The 23,119-nt window shown below is 36.8% G+C and overlaps 1 non-coding gene across 1 annotated transcript; it reads left to right on the top strand.

Moving 5' to 3' along the window:
* The first annotated feature begins 441 nt into the window (after positions 1 to 441).
* Positions 442 to 549, top strand: LOC122314564. Its single transcript, XR_006243784.1, has one exon. It is a non-coding gene; the product is annotated as a small nucleolar RNA R71 (small nucleolar RNA).
* The last annotated feature ends 22,570 nt before the right edge of the window (positions 550 to 23,119 follow it).

The raw sequence follows: 23,119 nt of genomic DNA, 5'->3' as shown, positions 1-23,119 counted from the left end.
AAGGCATTACATTGATACTCATACATCCCTCTCATCTCAGCAAATGTGGGACATTCTTGGGCAAGGTGATCTACCCCGCCACAAACAAAACATGGTCCAAAAAACTCTGCATGATTAGCCACGTGTGTTGGCTTTAAGTCTTTATTCTTCAACACCTCTAGCTCCCTAGTGAGCATCTCAATCTTAGCCTCTAGGTTATCTTCTTCCCTGAGATGGTAAATTCCACCACCATTTAGGTTTCCTGTAGGTCGTGATCTATTTGTGCTCTCAGTAGCACTAAGTTCAGTCCAAGTGTGAGCTTTTTCAGCAAGCTCATTGAGGTATTCTATGGCCTCATCAGGATCTTTCTGCAAGAACTCACCATTACACATCATCTCCACAAATTGACGCTCTCTAGGTGTAAGTCCCTCATAAAAATAGCTCACTAAGTGCCAATTCTCATACCTATGATGAGAACACATACTCAATAGCTCCTTAAATCTCTCCCAAGACTGATACAAAGTCTCACTGTCCTTTTGTACAAAGGTGGAGATTTGCTTTTTTAAAGCATTGGTCTTATGTTGGGGAAAATATTTCTTAAAGAATATCTGAGTCATCTCATTCCATTACCCAATAGATCGTGGTCTCAATGAGGAAAGAACTTAAGTCTCACAATGTCATCAGTTGCATTTTGACTATGAAAAGTCGCAACTACTTCCTCAAACTCCCTAATGTGCACATATGGATTTTCATTTTCCAATCCATGAAAAGTAGGGAGTAACTATATCATCCCTGTTTTAAAATCCAATTGGCGAATATTAGCTGGAAACATGATGCATGATGGTGTGGTTGTGCGTGTAGGGTGGAGGTAATCCTGAAGGGTCCTAGTGGGTTGATCTTCGTGTCCACTCATTTTCTCAAAATTAGAAGAATTATCAAACAAATGATCAAAAAAATTAAACTCTGACTCGAACACAGGTCTACAAGCAAACCGACCCAAGGCCTCTCTATACCTATGCATGCAAGGTAGAGAAAAACGCAACACTAAAAAAAAAAAAACTACAAAATGAAATTGAAAAAAAAAATAAAAATGCAGCAAGCTAAAAGAGGGAACGAAGTTACCGCCTTTACAAACTGTTGAAAAGAAAAACTATCTCACAATTCTTCTACCGTCTCCCCGGCAACAGCGCTAAAATTTGATTACACCCAAAGAATAACGTGGTAGTTGTAGCACAGCTTTGGGGTGTCGATTCCATAGGGAAACAACTTAAAAGAATAGAAAGAGGAACAAAGAAACTAAAGAAAAATATTAAATAACTAATGGAGAACAAATATTAATTTTAAATGTAAATTAAAGTGAAGTAGAGTGATTAACAGAAAAAGTACTCAAATTTGACGAATAGTATACTGTCGGGAATCCCTTGCACAAATCCGGTATTTTAATTATTCTTAATTCATTGAATAACTCAATTAGGAACTCAATTTAGGAAATTCACAATCGAAAGGTATAGATTTATAAACCAAAATTAACTCCAATTTAACCCTTTGAAAAAACATTCACCACTTTTAAAAAATGTAAATTACTACCCTTATTGAGAAAATCCAATAACAACAATATACTCAGGGAGCGATATTGTAGCAAACAACTAAATCAATATAGATAAATAGTTGATCCAAACATAATCAAAAAACTAATCCATTCAATAGAAAAAGCATGACTGAATCCATGAACAGAATAAATTCTATGATTATTTAGGAGAAGAAAATATCAACAATGAATTGAGAATAATAAAATAAAAGAGTTTTAGTAATTGAAGATCAAATACATGAATTAAAAATAAATTAGAAATACCATCTAATGTGCAAGTTCATCCCTAACCCTACTTGAGAATTTAGTTACCCATAAATATACTGGACAACAAAAGTTTTCAGAGAAAACTGAAGCGAAGGGTGGCCATGGAAGTAATTTTCTCCTCTCTTCAGATCTACCTCGTGTGCCTCTCCCCTTTCTCTATTTTGTGCTAATGATATGCTTCTACAACGTAGGAAAGAAATCCTAATATCCTCTTAATTTCTACATAAAACAATTGTCTAAATTTTAGGACTTATCTTGGCAGCCACGTACGGCCTTCAGGAGTTCGAATTTGGAAATCCTTATTAGATATAAAGTTATAGCCATTTAAGATAACTTTCGAATGCATCAAGAATCTCATCAATCCGACATGGGAGTAAAAGGATACAGTCAAAAGAGTAAAGTATGTCCAGACTGTCTCCTAGCGAATTTTGGACTTGGACTTCTTGTGGTTTCATTTTGTGATTTTTTTCTTTTTCTTTTCTTCCAAATTGCTCTCAAACCCCATGAATGTCCTCCTTTGAATTTGACTTGGCTTGACTTGCTCTTCTATAAACTCTGAAATTAAACATAAAAAAACTGCTTAGGAGTATCCCAACGTAAATAGAAATTCAATTTAAGAATACACATTAATTCTTATGATTTCTATTCACATTTAAGCATTTTAGTCCAATAATAGGGTATTTAGAGTGCACTTTTGTACACTCATCAATAATCTAGGTTCTTGAAACGAGTTCTCAACGGATCTAGATTCTCCTTCCATTGACTTGATTTTGGCTTTCTTGGGTGAGTTTTTAAATTGATTGTAGGTTGAAGGGATTTCAATTCCTGTGGGTTCATATCGTTTGGTATTCAGAGCTCATTTCCAATTTCTTTTTTTTCTTGGGCTGCTGAAATTTGCTTCATTAGGGCTTCTAAATTCTAGGGCTTCTTTCATTTTTGAATTGTCAATTGCTTGGAGTTCCGTTTCATTGTTTCCTTCTACTTTTGTCAATTCTTGTGGGTTTGAATTTAATTGTGTGATTTACACTGTTGAATATTTCTGTTTGTGCCTTAATTGATGAGAAAAGAAAAGAAAGGAAATGAAAAGATAAGAAAAGAACAGAAAGGAAAAGAAAATAAAAGAAAATTTGCAAAAAAAGAAGAAGAAGAAGAAGAAGAAGAAGAGAAAGAAAAAGATTTTGGGTATAGTTGTGTGAAATACTTGCAATCTGAAAATTGAGTGATTTGGCATTGATTGAGAGCTTTTTCCTCAAAGGGAGCTGAATACATCTTTCTAGTTAGTACTTTTTTTTGTAATTACTCTTTTCCTCGTTTCAATTCCTTGATTCTCTCGTGTCATTTTATTTTTTTAGTGTTTCTCTTGTTCTTGTTTCTTGGATCTAAGTACTAATTGGAATAAAACAAGGTTGTATTGCCTTGATTGAGTTCAATTTAGTTCTTATAGAACTTGAGTGGGAAAACTCTTGAGGTAAAAGGTAAGAGAGTGTGAGATCATTATCGTGAAAAAGCCAATTAAGAGTGAAACACGAGTGGAGTACCATTATTCAAGTGTAAATACATAAGGGAGTGTGTGAGGTCTTTTTCCACTAACATTCTTTTTGTGCAGCGCATACAATTTCTCAGAAAAGTGACTCATTACCAAAGGGGATGGTAGATAACTTATTTGTGTTGCAGGTCATGCAACAACAATTTGAGCAGTTGAACATGGTGTTAGGGGAAGTGAGAGATAGGATAAATCATTGAGATACAGTGAGTGGAAATCTGCAAGGTGGGAGAGATAGGGGGAGACGTGAGCCTAGTATTGAGAATGGGTATCAGTATGAAGAGTATGGTGAGTCTCTTATTAATAGATGTGCACTCAATAAGCAAATCAAGGTAGATGAAACAAAGCAGCAGGGAGAGAATATTTTTCATACTAGATGCCACATCAACAACAAGGTATGTAGTATGATCATTGACGAAGGGAGTTGTACTAATGTGGCTAGCACTACTTTAGTTGAGAAATTGAATTTACCTACCTTGAAACACCCTAGACCATACAAGTTGCAGTGGTTGAATGATTGTGGGGAGGTTGGGTAAATAAGCAAGTGTTAGTTTCTTTTACAATTGGAAAGTACAAGGATGAGGTGCTTTGTGATGCAGTGCCTATGCATGCGAGCCATATTTTGTTGGGGTGGCCATGGCAGTTTGATAGGAGAGTGATCCATGATGGGTTCAGAAACATGTACAGTTTTGAAATGGATGGAAAAATAATCAAACTTGCTCCTTTTAACTTCGATCATGGACCAACTGAAGTTGAAAAGTAAGGTGGATCAAAAAAGAAAGAGTGAAAGTGAGGTTGATAAAAAAATGAAAGAGAGAAAGTGAGATTGATCAAAAAAGAGAAAGTAAAAGTGAGGTTGCGAGAAAAAGAAAGAGTGTGAGTGAGATTGTGGAAGAAAGAAATAATGAGACCCAAAATGAAAGAGAGAAAAAAGATGAGGGTGATGCTGAAACCTCAAGAAAAATAGAGAATGAGTTAAAAAACAATTGTGAGGTTGAGAGTTCAAAAAAAGATGCTAAAAAAGAAGGTGAAAGAAAAGACTATGAAAAAGAAAAAGAGAGTGAAAGTAAAAAAGAGAGTGAAAAGAAAAATGAGAGTGAAAAGAAAAGCCAGAGTGAAGAAAGTGAGAGAAAAAGAAAGAGAGAAGTTAGTTTTTATGCTAAGGCCAACTTTTATACTAATGAATTTAATGACTTTTTGCCTAGTGTTATTGTTTTTTTGTTGCAAGGATATACGGTTATGATTTCTAAATGAGTGTTTAGTGGATTGTCACCTATTAGAGAGATAGAGCATTACATTAACTTCGTGCCTAGTGCGACAATCCCTACCCGACCTTTCTATCAAGAACATGAGTCCTCGACACATGTGAAGGGACAAGGTAAGTTGTTGACTAGATTGCATGCTAAGTGGGAGTAATGTGTTAAGACTTTTCCTCATGTAATCAAGTACACACATGGTAAGAAAAATTTTGTAGTTAATGCATTAGCAAGAAGGTATGACCTTATTTTTATTTTAGATGCAAAGTTATTGAGATTTGAATATGATAAATAATTGCATGCTAATGATGATGACTTTGCTAGTGTGTATGGAGTACATGAGAAAGCACCGCTTGGTAAGTTCTATAGACTAGATTGGTATTTGTTTAGAGAGAATAGACTTTGTGAGCCTACTAGTCGTATGCATGAGTTGCTTGTGCATGGATATGGTTTGTTGGAACATTTTGGTGTAATGAGGACCTTAGAAGTGTTGCATGACCATTGGTGGGAGTATTGTTTCCCATGCATTGAGTTTGTATATAGTTGGAGTGATCACTTTGGTGTAAAGAAGAGTTTAGGCGTATTGCATGAACACTTTTGGAAATATGATTTGCCATTCATTGAGGTCGCATATAATTGGAGTGGTCATTTTGGAGTAAGAAAGACTTTAGATGTGTTTCATGAATGCTTGTGGGAGTATTATTTTCCATTCATTGAATTATTGCATGAACGTTTGCGAGAGTATCATTTGTCATTATTAGAGTTTGCATATAATAGGACCATTCATACTACTATTTCCTATTCACATCTTGAAGTTGTTTATGGTTTTAATCCACTTATTCCTTTTGACTTAATGCCTTTACTTGTTGATAACAGAAGTAGCTTAGATGAACTTTTCTAAATTCTTGATAAAATAAATGATAATTCATATCAAGTGGATCTTCCAGGTAAGTATCATGTTTATGCTATTTTCAATGTTACTAACCTTTTCCCCTTTGATGCAGGTGAAGATTCGAGGTCGAATCCTTTTGAGAAGATGGGGAATGATGGGCACTAAGGTGGACCAAGTCATAAAGATCCTTTGCAAATTTCAGATGGGGCAATTACAAGATCAAGAGCTAGGATAATTAAGGAAGCTATGCAAGGATGAGTGAAATCCACTTCGGACGAGTTTAGCAAGAGACCAATATTCAAGATGGGCTTGAGAGAAGGAGATCGATCCAGTTCTCATCCACGTGATACAAATGATGAAAGAGTGCAACATAAATTATGGCCTATTTTATGCTTATGTGATTGAAGGCCTTGTACTTGTTTATCTCATTAAAATGACTTATTTTATTAGTTATAGGAATTAGTAAAAAATAATTGGGGTTGAGGATGCTTGGCCCACATATGTTTTACTTTGTTGAATTAGGGTTTCAAAAGGCAAAGTTACTGTAGCGGTACTGTAGCTGTACATTGTAGTCGCACATTGTAGCCGCGTCACTATTCATTCAGAGGTATTTTTGGAAGATGGAGGTTTATAGCCTAGGGTTTTAATTAGGTTTTAGTTTAAATACTCTTGGTTGCCTCATTTTAAGATATATGAAAGTTTATGAAATTGATAAATTTTATTCATTGTGAGTTGAGTTTATCTCCTCTTATTCTTCATTGAACGTTTGAACTTATTAAAGTAAATCACAACCTTTATGGCGTTCCTCCTTCATAATCCGGGTTCTTGAGATGGGTTCTTCAATGGGTTTAGATTTTAATATAATCTAGGTTCTTGAAATGAGTTCTCAACGGGTCTAGATTCTCCATCCATTGACTTGATTTTGGCTTTCTTGGGTGAGTTTTCAAATTGATTGTGAGTTCAAGGGATTCCAATTCTGTGGGTTCATATCAATTATTTAGACCCGACCTACATCCTCTCCTTCAACAAATTGCTCTTCTTTTCTTCCTACTGCCCCACCATGTTTCATTCTAGTGTTCCTCCTAGCTTACCTCTTGATCCTTCATTAGTTGAATCTGTGCCCATTGTTTCTCTTCCTCCAACTCAAACTCATCCCTTGGTAACTCGTACTCAAGATGGCAATCGGAGACCCAATGTGGATCTAGTTACCATTATCGGCAACTTGTGGGATCTCTTCAGTACCTCACAATCACCAGGCCTGACATAGCATATGTAGTAAATTTTATTTGTCAATTTATGCAGTCTCCATGAGAGCCTCATCTAGTTGCTGTCAAGCGAATCTTCCATTACTTGAAAGGAACTCTGCATCTTGGCCTTCACTTTACTCCATTTGAACTTACTTCCTTACATGGATACTGTGATGCCGATTCGGCAGGCTCTCGTGATGATCAACCTTCCACTACTGGCTTTGCCATTTACTTGGGTCATAGTCTGCTTAATAACCTTCTTAATAGCCTTCGCTACTCTTTTTCTCCTCTTATACTCTATTGTGACAATATCAGTAGCATCAATATGGACAAAAATCCTGTGTTTCACCATCGCACTAAGCATATTGAGACTGGCGTACCCTTTCTCTGTGAACAGGTAGCTTGTGGTATCCTTTCTTTGGCTTATGTTTATGGGACATATCAAGTTGTAGACATCTTCACTAAGCCCCTATCTGCTCCCAAATTTTTTCCAATCATAGCAAGCTTTTTGTTGGTCCTGTACCACCTCCAGCTTGAAGGGGAATGTTAAGAGATATTGCTATCGTTTCTATCTTGATACACTGCCTTGACATTTCCTTAATACCAACTCCATATAGTTATCAGTTATTTCCTTGTATAGTTATTTCCTTGTATAGCATATTATAGTTTCCATAGATAGATAATACGTAGCTTTACCTCTATTGTATTCATAAATATTTGATTCTTGTATTCAGTATTTAAATCAATACAATAGCCATGCATATTCAGGCTGGCTTTCTTACACTTGAGTCTGAGGAGTTTGGAAGTCAGATGGATTGGAGGACTGATGTGAACCCCAATCGACTCACTTTGAGACCCAACAACAATATTAGAAAAACAAACCCAAGAAAGCCAAACTCAAGTCTATGGATGGAGAATCTAGACCCGATGAGAACTCATTTCAAGAACCTAGATTATATTAAAATCTAGACCCGTTAAAGAACCCATCTCAAAAACTCAAATTACAAGGAGGAACGCCACAAAGGTTGTGATTTACCTCATATAAGTTCAGAAGTTCAATCAAGAATACGGAAAGTAAACTCAACTCACAATAAGAATTCAATATCGTCTGACCTCCTCAAATGAGGCTACAAGTGGTTTAAATAAATAATTTCTAAAACCCTAGTGAATAGTGCCACGAGTACTGTAGCGTGAACAGTGCCTCATTACAGTAACTTTTAAAATCCTAGTTCAAATAAAATAATAACTTTCCAAATAAGCCATTGGCCAAAATACAATTCTTTTCCCAAAACCCTAGTTCATTAGAAATAAGACGTGTAGGCTGGTCATCTCCCAAGTCTAATTATTCTAGATTAATTCCTATGACTAATAAAATAAGCCCTTTTAATGAAATAAATAAGTTCATGGCCTTCAATAACAATAGGCCCAAGTCGTGTCTTCCATTGCGTATCACATGGATGAAAACTAAATCTTCTTCTCTGAAGCCCACCTTGAATATTGGCATAAGGACCAGCTGAAGCTGAAAAGTAAGGTTGATCAAAAAAGAAAGAGTAAAAGTAAGGTGGATCAAGAAAGAAAGAGTGAAAGTGAGATTGATGAAAAAAGAAAGAGAGAAAATGAGATTGATAAAAAAAAGAAACGGTGAAAGTGAGGTTGATCAAAAAAGAAAGAGATAAACTACGATTGATAAAAAAAAAAAAAAAAAAAAGAGAGAGAGAGAGAGTAAGAGTGAGGTTGAGTGAAAAAGAAAGAGTGGGAGTAAGATTGAAAAAGAAAGAAATAGTGAGACAAAAAATGAAAGCGAAGGAAAAATGAGAGAGAAAAGAAATGAGGCTGAGGTTGAAACATCAAGAGAAAGAGAGAGTGAAAAAGAAAATAGAGAGGTGGCTGAGAATCAAGAAAAAATAGTGGAGCCACGAGAGGAAAAGAAAGAGACATTGCAGAGAGAAAAGGAAAAATAAAAGTGAGTTTTCATGCTAAGGCAAGTTTTTATACCAACAAATTTAACGACTTGTTGCCTAGTATTGTTGTTTCTTTGTTGCAGGGACATGAGGTCATGATTCCTAGCGGTGTGTTTAGTGAATTGCCACCTATTAGAGAGATAGAGTATTACATTGATTTTGTGCCTGGTGCAACAATCCCTACCTGGCCTTTCTTTGAAGAACATGAGTCCTTAACACACTTGAAGGGACAAGGTAAGTTGACTAGAATGCATGCCAAGTGGGAGGAATGTATTTAGACTTTTCCTCATATAATCAAGTACATACAAGATCAGGAAAATTTTGTGGTTGATGCTTTAGCAAGAAGGTATGTCCTTATCTTCATTTTGGATGCAAAGCTATTGAGATTTGAATATGATAAGAAATTTCATGCTAATGATGATGACTTTGATAGTGTGTATGGAGTATGTGAAAAAGCATCATTTGGTAAGTTCTATAGACTAGATTGGTACTTGTTTAAAGATAATAGACTTTTTGTGTCTAATAGTTCTATAATCTATGCGCGAGTTGCTTGTGTGTAGAGCACATGAAGGTATTTTGATGGGACATTTTGGTGTAAAGAGGACCTTAGAAGTGTTGCATGACTATTGGTGGGAGTATTGTTTCCCATTCATTGAGTTTGCATATAGTTGGAGTGGTCACTTTGGTGTAAAGTAGAGTTTAGGCATATCGCATAAACACTTTTAGGAGTATGGTTCTCCATTCATTGAGGTCGCATATAATTGGAATGGTCACTTTCGCGTAAAGAAGACTTTAGATTTGTTTCATGAACATTTGTGGGAGTATCATTTTTCATTCATTGATTGTTGCATGAACGTTTGCAAGAGTATCATTTGTTATTATTAGAGTTTGCATATAATAGGACCATGCATACTACTATTTCTTATTCACATTTTGAAGTTGTTTATGGCTTTAATCCACGTATTCCTTTTGATTTAATACCTTTACTTGTTGATGACAGAAGTAGCTTGGATGGAATTTTCTAAATTCATGAGAAAATAAATGATAATTCATATCAAGTGGATCTTTCAGATAAATATCATGTTTCTGCTATCTAACCTTTTCCCTTTGATGTAGGTGGAGATTCGAGGTCGAATCCTTTTGAGGAGAGGGGGAATGATGGGCCCCAATGTGGACCAAGCCTTAGAAGTCCTTTGCAAGTTCTAAATGGGACAATCACAAGATCAAAAGCTAAGAAGATCAATGAAGCAATGCAAGAATCGGTGCAGTCCACTTGGGACGTGTCTAGCAAAAGCCCAACATTCAAGATTGAAGAATGAAGATCCAGTTTTGATTCATTTGATACGCTATGAAAGAGGGCAATAACATGACTTAAAGGCTTTGGGCACTTGAAATGATGGGCCCCAAGGTGGACTGAGTCATAGAGATCCTTTGCAAGTTCCAAATAGGGCAATTACAAGATCAAGAGCTAAGAAGATCAAGGAAGCTATGAAAGGATGTGTGAAATCCACTTTGGACGAGTCTAGCAAGAGCCCAATATTCAAGATGGGCTCGAGAGAAGGAGATCCATTTCTTATCCACATGATACAAGCAATGGAAGAGTGCAACATAAATTATAGCATATTATTATGTTTATGTGATTGAAGGCTTTAGACTTGTTTATTTTATTAAAATTGCTTATTTTATTCGTTATAAGAATTAGTCTAGAATAATTGGGCTTAGGGATGCTTGGCCTACATATGTTTTACTTTGTTGAATTAGGGTTTCAAGAGGCTAAGTTATTGTAGCGCAACACTATTCACCAAGGGGCACTTTTGGAAAATGGAGCTTTATTTTACTTAGGGTTTTGTGATGTTTTAGTTTAAATACTCTTTATTGCCTCATTTTAAACAGATATAAAAGTTTATGAAAGTTGATAAATTTTATCATTGCAAGTTAAGTTTATCTCCTTTTGTTCTTCATTGAACGTTTGAACAATTCAAAAGTAAATTACAACCTTTGTGCCATTCCTCCTTTATAATTTGCATTCTTCAAATAGGTTCTTCAACGGGTCTAGTTTTTAATATAATCTAGGTTCTTGAAACAAGTTCCTCAACGAGTCTAGATACTTCCATCCAACTGATTGTGGGTTCAAGGGATTCCAAGTTCCGTGGGTTCACATTATTTGGTATTTAGAGCAAGGTTTCTAATCAAGTTTGATTCTATCTTTTAATTGTTGCCTTACTTTTTTTTTATAAAAAAAAAAAGGTCTGCCAAACTTCTTAGGTTTTTGTGTGGCTGCCAAAATTCCATATTCTTCCTTCGAGGGCTTGCTGAATTACTCCTAATCCTAGGGTATTTTGTGTTGGCCGAAATTCCATCTTGTTAGGGCTGTAAAAAATTTCATCATCTAGGGTTTCATTGATTTCCTTCAATTGATTATAGTTTCGTTTCATTGTTTCCTTCTACTTTTGTCAAATTTTTTGTGATTAAATTCAATTATTTGATTGTCACTTTGAATATTGTTATTTGTGATTGAATTGGTGAGAAAAGAAAAGAAAGGAAAAGAAAAAAGAAAAATCTGATTTTATTTTTTTATTGAGCCTTATCATCAAAAGGGCTGCATACATCATTATAGTTGGTATCTTGTCTTATAGTTAGTCCTCCATTCCTATAATTCCCTTGATTCTCTTGTCGTTTTATTCCTTCCGTGTTTCTCTTGTTCTTGTTTCTTGGACCAAATTACTAGTTGGTATAAAACAAGGTTGTATTGTTTTGATTGAGTTTAATGTACTTAAAGAACTTGAGTGGAAAACTCTTGAGGTAAAAGGCAAGAGAGTGTGAGATCATTATCAGGAAAAAGCCAATTAAGAGTGAAACACGAGTGAGTGCCATTATTTGAGTGTAATCACGTAAGAGAGCTTGTGAGATCTTTTTCCACTAACATTTTTTTTTTTTTTTGTGTAACACATACGATGTCTCATAAAATTGACTCATCACTAAAGAGAATGACAGATAATTCCTTTGTGTTGCAGGCCATGCAACAACAGTTTGAGTGGTTGAACATGATGTTGGGGGAAGTGAGGGATATGATGGATCAACAAGATGAAGTAAATAAAAATTTGCATGGTGGGAGAGATAGGAGGAGAGGAGAGCTTAGTATTGAACATGAGTATAAGAATGAAGAGTGTGGTGAGTCTCTTGTTGTCAGGCGTGCTATCAATACACAAAGTATGATGCATGATACAGAGCAACAAAGAGAGAACATTTTTCATACTAGATGACACATTAACAACAAGGTATGTAGTATGATCATTGAAGGAGGGAGCTGTACTAATGTGGCTAGCACTACTTTAATTGAGAAATTGAATTTACCTACCTTGAAACACCCTAGACCATACAAGTTGCAGTGGTTAAATGATTGTCGAGAGGTTATGGTAAATAAGTAAGTGCTAGTTTCTTTTCCAATTGGAAAGTACAAAGACCAGTTGCTTTGTGATGTAGTGTCTATGCATGCTAACCATATTTTGTTGAGGAGGTCGTGGCAGTATGATAGAGGGTGGTCCATGATGGGGTTAAGAACATATAAAACTTTGTAAAGGATAGCAAAACAATTAAGCTTGCTGCTTTAGCCACAAAAAAGATCCATGAGGACTAACTAAAGCTGAAAAGTGAGATTGATAAAAAAATAAAACAAATAAAAGAGAGAGAGAGAGAGAGAGAGAGAGAGTAAAAGTGAGAGTGATCAGAAAAGAAAAAGTGAAATTGAGACTTTTCCTCATGTAATCAAGTACACACATGGTAAGGGAACTTTTATGGGTGATCCATTAGCAAGGAGGTATGAATTTATCTTTATTTTAGATGCAAAGTTATTGAGATTCGAATATGATAAGAAATTGCATGCTAATGATGATGACTTTGCTAGTGTGCATGGAGTACATGAGAAAGCATCGTTTGGTAAGTGCTATAGACTAGATTGTTATTCGTTTAGAGAGAATAGACTTTGTGAGCCTACTAGACTTAAGCGTGAGTTGCTTATGTATGGATGTGGTTTGTTAGGACATTTTGGTGTAAATCTCAAAGGGCTCGATATATAGGGCTTAACTTGCCTTTCTTCCCAAACCTCATAACTCCTTTCGTTGGTGCAATCCTAAAAACCACTTTGTTTCTGACCTCAAACTCTAACTTGCATTAGCGATTATCAGCATAACTCTTTTGCCAGCTTTAAGCTGCTTTTATTCTAGCCCAAATGATATCTATCTTCTCTATGGTCTCCTACTTGATTTCTGGCCCCAAAATCTTTGTTTAACCCACTGCATCCCAAAACAACAGAGATCAGCACCTTCTACCATACAATGCCTTGTGAGGTGCCATTCTAATACTATACTGGAAGCTATTATTATAAGCAAATTCAACTAATGGTAAATGTTGCAGCCAAGTTCCCTTGAAATCCATCACACATGCCCTCAACACGTCTTCTAGGATCTTAATAGTCCTTTCTAACTATCCATCTATCTGAGGGTGAAAAGCAGTTTTGAAATTCAACTTAGTACCCATTGCCTCTTGTAAGTTTTGCCAAAACTTGGAAGTGAAATGGGGGTCTCTATCCAACACAATGGATACCTGTACCCCATGCAACCTCATTATCTCCTGCACATATAGCTCAACTAGTTTCTCCAATTTATAAGAAACTTTAATGGGCATGAAGAAAGCAGTCTTTGTTAAGTGGTCTACTATCACCCATACTGCATCTTATCCATTCAAAGTCTTAGGTAGGCCTGTCACAAAATCCATGGAGATGTGCTCCCACTTCCATTCTGGAATTTGAAGTGGTTGTAGTAATCTTACTGGTCTCTAATGCTCTGCCTTCACCTGTTGGCAAATAAGGCACTGTTCCACAAATTTAGCAATCTCTTTTTCCACACCATTCCACCAAAAAGACTCTCAAATCCCGATATATCTTGGTACTCCCTGGGTGGACTGTATACAAAGAATGATGTACTTCCTCGAGAATTACCCTTTTCAATTCATCATTAGTTGGCATGCACAATCTACCTCTAAACCTCAAAACTCCATCCTCGAAAATGCTAAGGTCAGACTTATCCCAGTTCCTGACTTCTCCTACAAGCTTCAACAACCCTAAATCCACCTTCGAGCAACTTTGATTCTATCTACCTAGGCTGGTTGAATAAACAACCTTGCCACGAAAGTACTTGTATCACTAGTGATGATCTCAATATCGGTTCTTTTTAGGTCCATTAACAACTGATGTTGAGTGGTAAGGGCTGTAACTGCTAGTCCCATTGTCTTCCTACTTAAGGTGTCGGCTACAACGTTAGTTTTGCCTGGGTGATAATTGATGGTGTGATCATAATCCTTGATCAACTCATGTGACATCTCCTTTTTACGTGTATTTTCAATGAATGAGTATTTTAATTTAATTAAAATATTAGTTCTTTTATTTTAAATTATTATATTTTAATTGGTTTTATTTTAGTTTGATGTGGTGTTTAATTTATTTTAATCGTTTTATGATTTTTAAAATCGTTTTCGTCGGATCAGTTTTTGGACTCCGGAGGTGAGGACTGGACCTCATTTTCTTTCTCCATCTTTTCTTTTCTCTTTTCTTTTCCCCTTTTTCTTTTTTTCTTTTTCCTTTTCTTCTTTTCTTCTTTCTTTCTTTTCTTCTTCTTCTTTTTCCTTCTCTCCCCACGCGCGCACGAGCTCTCTCCTTCTCTCTCGTCGCCGTCCAGTTGTGCCACCCAGACCCACCGCCGCCGGTCGATGTGGCCGACACAGCCCCCACAGGTCGACTCCCCTCCGACCAGCGCACCACCCCACCAAAAACCAGCCCCATCCATGCCACCGTTAACCCCCTAGAGCCCCACCTTTACGCACGGCTTTAGGCCATTTCCGGTGCCGTCGCTCGACCTCCGGCCACCACCTCTTCACCACTTCATTCCCTACCTCTTGCCGTCCTAACCCACCCATTTCCGGCCCCAATCCGTTGCCAGAGCCGCTCCCACGAGCTCAACTCCGATCTGCCCCTTTTTGCACTTTCACCGCCATTTCCACCGCCACCCACGGCAAAAACTCACTTCCTTTAGCTTTATAAATATCTCTAGACCATTCCCTATCAATCCCAAAGTCTTGGTTTGTCCCCGTTCGAAAGAGGGTAATTTACAACACACAGCCACAGTGTAAAATACACTGTTACATTGTTTTTTCTCCGTCGTTTGCAACGTCGTGATCCTTCGAAAAATACCTTATAATGCTGTAAGTATTTTCCAAACTCTATTTTAAATTTAAATATATTTTTCTCTTACAATTAATTATTTGACTGGTTGGTTGATTCCGGACTGAGTCCGAGGAGTTCGGGGGTCGGATGGATTGAGGACGGAGTTGCTTGGTTTTGTTGATTTTGTGATTGGTTGGATGTTTATATCTTGAGTCGTGCATTGCATGATGCATTCATGTGCATTTTAGTAAATTGAGAAAAACCGGTGTTATTTGTGTGAATAGATTTTCGAGTGCGTGTGTATCACGACCCCAAGCCGAGATGGGATATTATCTCGGTGGAGCTCCTCTGGTCACTCGGGAGCGTAATATACTGAGTGACGTCCCCTGGGCTGTCGCTGGGCAACAACAGGAGCGGGCGGGATGGTAACGCTCTTGTACTGACTCCGTGGCCCTTCACTGGCGAGGGCTAGAGGATGCTTGGCTACGTACGCACGGGGCGCAGAACTGGGCATCGCTCGTTACGAAGTCACACTTATGATCGTTACTCGTGGTGTGACAATGGGAGCCAGGGTGTGCGGACGAATCCTAGGGGAGGTCATGGTGCAGTCGGATTAATTGGTTATTGAATTGAGTTAGATTTGGGCCAAATGAGACTTTTAGCGTGAGTTGGAAAGTAATATGTTTTTGGGGCCAAATGGGATTTTTTTGGCATGCGTGGGAAAAATGTGATTTTATAGAATATGTGCATTTGACATTCTTTCATGCATATTGTTGAGTTTTAATATGTTTTTCTCTTGTGGCGTTTGGATCTTTACTTACCTGCGACAACATTTTGGTACCATAAATTTTGATGCAGAGGTCGAGGAGGAGGAGGAGGCTGAGCCCGAGAAGGCGGCTCCGCCAGCGTTTTGATTTGGAGTTTATGCTTTGTAGTTTGGTTTGAAACGATATTTGTGGCTTGTAATATTTTATTATGTATGTTTTGAACGGGTTTGTATTAAACAAAGAAAAATTATGGTACTTAGTTATATGACTCTGTTTATCTGCTGTGTGTTTTCTCTTGCACACTTGTTGCATGTACACACACTTGGCACTTGGCGATAGAGTGGTGACCCGTGTTGTCATCATCCCGACGTCTCGATTTCCATGTGTCCATACGTGGGATTTGGTGGCGTCACAGATCAACTCAAGCCATCTCCTCTACCTCATATTTAATTCCTTCTGGGTGAAGAAATATTTTAAACTCTTGTGATCCGTATAGAGTTTGTACTTTTCCCCATACATAGTGTCTCCAAATCTTAAGTGAGAAAATGACTGATGCGAGTTCCAGATCATGCATGGGATAATTTTGCTCATATATTTTCAGTTTGTGTGAGGCATGCTATAACCTTCCCATGCTGCATCAATATACACCCCAATCCAAGCCTTGATGCATCGCTGTAAACTACAAATCCTTCTCTAGCAGTTGGGACCGTTAACACCGGAGCTGTTACTAGTCTCTGTTTTAACTCTTGGAAGCTTTGTTCACACTTTGTTGTCCAATTAAACTTATTAATCTTTCTAGTGAGTGCAGTGAGAGGACCTGCTATCCTGGAGAAACCATCAATGAATCAACGATAGCAACCTGCCAATCTCAAAAAACTTCTAACCTCATGAACATTCTTTAGTGCTAACCAATTAACTACTGCTTCCACTTTCCCTGGGTCCACTAAAGTGCCATCTTTTGAAACTACATCCCCTAGAAATGCAATTGAATCTAGCCAAAATTCACACTTCTTCAATTTAGCAAATAACTTTTTATTTCAGAGTGTTCCAAGTACTAGCTTCCAATGTCCTTCATGTTTAGTCTTGCTTTCGGAGTATATCAGTATGTCATCAATAAAGACATCACAAACTTATCCAAAAATTCATGGAACACCCTATTCATCAAATCCATGAATATTGTTGGGGCATTAGTTAGGCCAAAAGGCATGCCAAAAAGTCATGATGACCATAACGGGTCCTGAAAGCCATCTTAGCTACATCTTCTACCCTGATCTTCAATTGATGGTACCCAGATCGAAGATCAATCTTAGAAAATATCTAAGCACCTTGGAGCTAATTAAACAAATCTTCTATACGGGGTAATGGGTAGTTATTCTTTATGGTCACCTCATTAAGCTCCCTGTAATCAATACACATTCTCATTGATCCATCCTTTTTCTTCACAAAAAGATTTGACTCTCCCTATGATGACACACTAGGCCTGATGAAACCCTTGTCCAGTAAATCTTGCAACTACTCCTTGAGTTCCACTAATTCAAACGATGTCATCCGATAAGGTGCTTTTGAAAGGGGTGTTGTGCCTAGTACTAAATCAATAGCAAACTCTACCTCCTGCTCGGGCTATAATAGCCCACTAGAAATTCAGTGAAATTTCTATAGGCTTTAGAAAACTCGTGAAAACCCCATAAGTTTTTAGGAATTGACCAATTGTATAAATTTTAGTATGTCAACATAGTTAGTGTCATCACTCACTATATTGTTAGAAATGCGATTTTAATTATTTGAGATAGTTAGAAGTCTCATAATGTATTATGGTCTGTGCCATTAGACTCAGTTGATTATATAGGATAAAATGCATGTTCGAAACTATGAATTTATTTTTAGAGGCACTTCGAGGTCAAATTTCAGTAAACGATTTTCACTATAAGTTCATATGAATATTTAGGAATTTTTAGTACTAAGTTTATTATTCATTTTTTGAAGTAAATAGGAATATCGATAAGCGCACAAAGTTGTTTTAAAATCACAGTGTGGAATGTCCAAATTAGGTTAGAGAAGTTTTTTTTTTACACTTGGGAAAATCTTAGCCATGCATGATAAATAGTATTAGACACTTGACACCACGAGGAACATTGATGGATTTGAAAAAATCAAGGTTTGAGATCATGCCACCTAAGCAAAAACCCTATTACATTCGACCAATCAAATTGTGCCAAACCAAAGAGAATGTATACCCTAGTAAAACCCCATGTGGTTGAAATTCGACTGAGAACCCAAAATCGTGGTTAAAACTGAAATCCTGAACGGTTTTATCCAAGTCTTTGAGTGCACCCACTTTGAAAATAGAGTGGTTTTTATGTGGACTTTTCTGTGTGCACACTCGGGGCTCCGAGAATAATAAAGGAAAGATTTCACCTCTATCTCTGTCCGGTTTGGCCACTAAGGTTAGCACAACCCTATCACAGGGGTTAAACATGGTCTCTACTTTGTGAGATGCTCTGTTTTGATGTGATGGTGATGCTCAGGTTATGTTATGCTAAAGTACTCTAGGTTTATATGTCTTAAAACTATCACTCCATTACATTTGAAAGCATGTTTTGTTTTGATTGATAACTCTAAGAAATATTTATTTGTGCATGTTGTACTTTGTAAATGCTCATGTTTTGCATGCTAGGATATGTCTCCTGCTTACTGAGTTGTTGATAACTTACCCCTTATTTTTCTATTATTTTTCAGATGATATTAACAACCCAGTTGAGGGTTAGGAATACAATTTGGAGCTTTGCTAACTATGGAATAGGTGGTCGAGTACTTAAGGTTACCAATGTAATTCATTAGAAGGGCTTGAATTGAGTATTTGGAGACTTTATTGTTATTTGGATATTTGAGACTTATTAAATTATTAGTTTATTATGTTAAAGTTACTGGAAGATTGTGGAGACAAGGATTTAAGTTAATTGTTTCTTTATACTTGATGTTTTTTATATGAAGTTGATAAAGATGAATGTATGATTGTTTTTGAAATCTTTAGAGATTTATTTGTACTGGGAGACCCGAATATAGGAAACAAGTAGTAATTCTTTGACCCTCTCAGGTACCAGGCATTATAGTACTGGTCTAGTCGACCGTCTCCAATTGGTCGATCTCATGTGCCCCTTTAGATCCTGAGACTTGCATTACCATTTGGGTGAGATGGTAGTTGGGACTAGTACGGTGAGATTTAATTACAAATCTCAGCAAGTAAACATAAAACTTTCACATAGGCTAATGATGTAAGCATGACCGTAAAGGCATGAATACATAATCAAAGTCATAAGTAAGCATAGCATAACTTGACATATAATATGGCATATCTGACGTAAATTGAACTGAAATGTGAACTGAACTTGACTTGAGATAACAGGAATTTGATTTGAGACTTGAATTGACATGAATATGAACGTAACATAACATGAATATGAACTTGGACATAACATGAACGTGAATTTAAACATAACATGAACGTAACTTGAACTTGAACATAACATAAACTTGAACTTGAACATAACATGAATGTGAACTTGGGCATAACATGAATGTGAACTTGAACATAACATATAGACGTGACCATATATGGATGCTACATGGGTCTCATTGAGCCATGTGTCCCTACTAATTACCGCATCACAACACAGGTATATGCACCATATGTGAGTGCGTTAACACATATGCCACACTTGCTGTGGAACACACATATTATATGTGCTATAATTGTTGTGGAACACGTATTGTATGTGCCACAATTGTTGTGGAACACATACTTCATATGCCACAATTGCTGTTGAACACATGAGAAATTAAATATGTAGGTGCCACAATTGTTGTGGAACACCCATATTGTATGTGCTACAATTGTTGTGGAACATATACTTCATATGCCACAATTGATATGGAACACACGATAAATGAAATATAGCCCCATCATCGTTAGTGCCTAGTTCACTCTGGTGACCAGCCATAAGCCCCATTCGTAACCTGTTGACCATACTTCTCAACCCAGAGAATTTTTTATATGAACCCATTGAATTGGAATCCATTGAACACACAATCAATTTGAAAACTCACCCAAGAAAGCCAAAATTAAGTCAATGGATGAATAATCTAGACCCGTTGAGGAACTCATTTCAAGAACCTAGATTATATTAAAATCTAGACCCATTGAAGAACTTGTCTTAAGAACCCAGATTACAAAGGAGGAACACCACAAAGGTTGTGATTTACCTCTGATAATTTCCAATGTTCAAGAAGAACAAGAGGAGATAAAACTCAACTCACAATAAATATTCACTAAATTTCATGAACTTTCATAAAATGAGGCTACAAAGAGTATTTAAATCAAAACCTAATTAAAACCCTAACCAAAATAAACCTCCATCTTCTAAAAATACCACAGAGTTAATAGTACCGCAGCTATAGAACGTGCCTACAGTACCACTACAGTAACTTAGCCTTTTGAAACCCTAATTCAACAAAATAAAACATATGTGGGCCAAGCATCCTTAAGCCCAATTATTCTAAACTAATTCATATAACTAATAAAATAAGTCATTTTAATGAAATAAACAAGTCTAAGGCCTTAAATCACATAAACATATTAATAGGCCATAATTTATGTTGCACTTTTCCAAGCCTTAGACTTGTTTAGATCTCCTTCTCTCAAGCCTAATGTGAACTCGCGGAATTGGAATCCCTTAAACTCACAATCAATTTGGAAACTCACCCAAGAAAGTCAAAATCAAGTCAATGGATAGAGAATCTAGACCCGTTGAGAACTCGTTTTAAGAACCTAGATTATATTAAAATCTAGACCCGTTGAAGAACCTGTCTCAAGAACCCAAATTACAAAGGAGGAACGCCACAAAGGTTGTGATTTACTTTTGATAACTTCAAATATTCAATCAAGAAAAAGAGGAGATAAAACTCAACTCACAATGAATAAAATTCATCAATTTCATAAACTTTCATATATTGTCTAGAATAAAACCAGCCCTTTACAAGAATACCCCTGAGTGAACAATGCGGTGCTATAGTTCCATGAACAGTGCTGCGCTACAATAACTCCTTAAAACTCTGGTTCAACAAAAATAATAATATTTCCAACATGCCTTTAAGTCCTTCTCATAATAAACTCAATTATTTTAAACTAATAAAATAAGTTCTTTTAATGAAATAAATGAGTCCAAGGCTTTCAATAATAATAGGTCTAGGTCGTGTCTTCCAGAGTATATCACATGGATGGAAACTGGATCTTCTTCTCTCAAGCCCATCTTGAATATTAAATGGCTCTTGTTAGACTCAACTTGGATCTTCTTCTTTCAAGCCCATCTTGATTGCACCAATCCTTACATTGCTTCCTTGCTCTTTTTAACTCTTGATTTTGTAATTGATCCTTTAGACTTGGTCCGCCTTGGGGCCATCATTTCCCCCCTCCTCAAAAGGATTCGACCTCGAATCTCCACCTAGATCAAAGGAAAAAAGATCAAAAACATTGAAAGTAGCATAAATATGATACTTACCTAGAAGATCCACTTGATATGAATTATCATTAATTTTCTCAAGAATGTGGAAAGTATCCAAGCCACTCTTGTCATCAACAAGACAAAATATCAATGCTAAAGGAGTAAGTAGATTAAAACCATATACAATTTCAAGATAAGAATAAAAAAATGGTAGTATGCATGGTCCTATTACATGCAAACTCTAATAAGGGCAAACAATATTCCCGCAAACGTTCATGTAATAAGTCAATGAAAGGAAAATGATACTCCCACAAACGTTCTTAAAACACATCTAAAATCTTCCTTACACTAAAATGACCACTACAATTATATGTGACCTCAATGAATAGCAAACCTTACTCTTAAAAGTGTTCATGCAATACACCTAAACTCTTCTTTACACCAAATTGACCACTCCAACTATATGCAAACTCAATGAATGGGAAACAATACTCCCACCAATGTTCATGCAACACTTCTAAGGTCCTCTTTACACCAAAATGTCCAATCAAAGCACCTCAATGTGCTCCAAGCACAAGCAACTCACGCATAGAACTATTAGGCACAAAAAGTCTATTCTCTCTAAATAAGTACCAATCTAGTCTATAGAACTTACCAAATGATGTTTTCTCACATACTCCATACACACTATCAAAGTCATCATCACTAGCATGCAATTTCTTATCATATGCAAATCTCAATAACTTTGCATCCAAAATGAAGATACGAACATACCTTCTTGCTAAAGCATCAACTACAAAATTTTTCTTACCTTGTATGTAGTTGATTACATAAGCAAATGTCTCAATGAATTGCACCCACTTGGCATGCATTCTATTTAACTTACCTTGTCCTTTCAAGTCCACCATGGACTCATGTTCTTTATAGAAAGGTTGGGTAGGGATTGTCGCACCTAGTACAAAATCAATATAATGCTCTATTCTCTAATAGGTGGCAATCCACTAAACACAACACTAGGAATCATGATCTCATAGCCCTACAACAAAGAGACAACAACACTAGACAAAGGTTTGTCAAGTTCATTAGTAGTAAAATTTGTCTTCGCATAAAAACTCACTTCTCTCTTTGTTTTTCTCTCACTTTCTTCACTCTTGCTTTTCTTTTCACTCACTTTTTTTTTTAGGTTTCACCCTCACCCTCATTTTTTTTCTCTCATTTTTCTCTCTCTCTCTTTTTTAGTTTCACTATTTCTTTCTTCTTCAATCTCACTCCCACTCTTTCTTTTTCACTCAACCTCATGTTTACTCTCCTTTTTTTTATCAATCTCACTTTCTCTTTTCCTTTTTGATCAACCTCATATTTACTCTTTCTTTTTTGATCAACCTTACTTTTCAACTTTAGTTGGTCCTCATGGACTTGTTTTGTGGTTAAAAGAGCAAGTTTGATTGTTTTGTTATCCTTTACAAAGTTGTATATCTTCTTGACCCCATCGTGGATCACCCTCCTATCATACTGCCATGGCCTCCTGATGACTTGCAAAATTTCATATTGCAGATTTTACAAGTTCGCTCGAGCGGAAGCTTTTGGCCACTCGAGCGAATTTAGGCAGATTCAAACGCTCGACTGCCGCTCGACAGGGAGCTCGATCGGGTTGCTGAAAAACGAAGATCGCTCGAGCAGAGACATTGGCCGCTCGAGCAAAATCAGGCAGAGTCGAACGCTCGATGTGCGCTCGATAGGACGCTCGAGCGAAATCAGGCAGAGTCGAATGCTCGACGTGCGCTCGACACCCCGCTCGAGCGAACATCGTATTTTGACAGATTTTAGGTTTTCCGCCGTGGGACCATATAAAAGCCATTTTTCACTCTAGAGCCGCGAGTTTTGACTGGAGAACACTCTTTGGG

This window comes from Carya illinoinensis, chromosome 6, assembly GCF_018687715.1.
Source record: "Carya illinoinensis cultivar Pawnee chromosome 6, C.illinoinensisPawnee_v1, whole genome shotgun sequence".
Lineage (NCBI taxonomy): Eukaryota > Viridiplantae > Streptophyta > Magnoliopsida > Fagales > Juglandaceae > Carya > Carya illinoinensis.
Note: the sequence above shows the minus strand (reverse complement) of the source record. Positions and strands in the feature narration are given on the sequence as shown.